The 1,295-nt window shown below is 33.3% G+C and overlaps 1 protein-coding gene across 2 annotated transcripts in view; it reads right to left on the bottom strand.

Moving 5' to 3' along the window:
* Positions 1-995, bottom strand: part of LOC118737170 (protein single-minded) — a 133,247-nt gene extending 132,252 nt beyond the window's left edge. For both annotated transcript variants that reach the window (XM_036467511.1, XM_036467512.1), the window contains exon 1: positions 676-995. The gene's annotated coding sequence lies outside the window, so the exon portion shown is untranslated. The remainder of the gene's footprint in view (positions 1-675) is intronic.
* Between the last annotated feature and the right edge of the window lie 300 nt (positions 996-1,295).

Genomic DNA, 1,295 nt, shown 5'->3' with positions numbered 1-1,295 from the left:
ACAAAATGATACGGTCTAACAAAAGCCATGCAAATCTAAATTTGCAAAATACCTTTGATTTTTACAAGCTTTAATTATGTTTCACCTGTGTGTAATCAAATCTGGCAATAAATTTTGTATCAACTTCCCGATGAGCTGGAGACTTGAAACTTCAACCAAACTCAGATGGCAATGCAATATAAAGGATGAATTAATCCGCTAGGTGGCGCACGTGCTGAGATATTTGGAAAAACCGCATTTATTCAATTTAGACAGCAGGTTGCACGGAGGTCGATATATTTCCAAACCAAAAACACCTATGGTCCGGTTTTGTTTTAAATTTTAGTAAGTGTATTTCTTACATGAAAAGGAATAACTCCACAAATTTTTTTTTCGTTTTTTATTAACAGCTAATAAAAGCTTGTCTTGAGATAAAAAAATTTTTAAACTACTAAAGCCGTAAATTTTCTTTTCAATTCAGAAATGAATTTAGATTCTCTGAGAATATTTCTGCACCGAAAATCGAAAATTTGGCGGTTAGGGTTCGATATGTTTATAAATCTTATGATTTTGCTCCGGTACAGGGCAACTTTTTTTAGAGAAAAGTAAACATTTCATTTGACAGAGATAACTTTAACCACTTCACTACAAAGAATTCCGTCGGTAAAACTGCAACAAATCCAAAAGAACACTTACCTCCGTGAAATATCCGTTTCGCCGCCGGTACCTTGGCAGTTTCCTGCTACAAATCCGACGTCACACTTATCTATGTAACTAGTACGTGGTATGTGTGTGTGTGTATGAGGATTATAAAGCGCGGAAAAATCCTTGTAATGCAGTCAGTTCACAACAAAACGGTGGAAATAACGATGCATAACGCTCGGAGGCGTATTCACTTATAAAAAAAATAATAATTGGTTTTCCTTTTAATTATGAATTTTCACAATAACAAAGCGCGAATAAAAAATGTGTAAAGAGTACCGGTAAAAAAAAAACACTTCAAAAAAGTTGTTTAAAATAGCTTTTATGCACAAATGCTCATTTGCTGGAAGAACGTCACATTTCAGAAAATCAAAAACGTGTGTAAAGTGACTTAATTGACTTTAATTTTTTAGGCAGTTTTTCTTGATTCAACATAAAAAAATTACTTACATAAATATAATCGTAAAATTCAATACAGACTTGAAACTATCTTTGAATTTTTGTTTGTCCTCTCACTTTGTTCAAAGACTGATTTTTTTCTTGCAGTGCTGCATGCCGATTTTGAACCAAAACTTCGACACATTTCGTGCCGTGAATCAAAACATTGATCAAAC

The sequence above is a fragment of the Rhagoletis pomonella genome, unplaced genomic scaffold (assembly GCF_013731165.1).
Source record: "Rhagoletis pomonella isolate Grant_MI unplaced genomic scaffold, Rhpom_1.0 Rhpom_scaffold_00004, whole genome shotgun sequence".
NCBI classification, from domain to species: domain Eukaryota; kingdom Metazoa; phylum Arthropoda; class Insecta; order Diptera; family Tephritidae; genus Rhagoletis; species Rhagoletis pomonella.
This window is presented reverse-complemented; position numbering and strand designations above follow the sequence as displayed.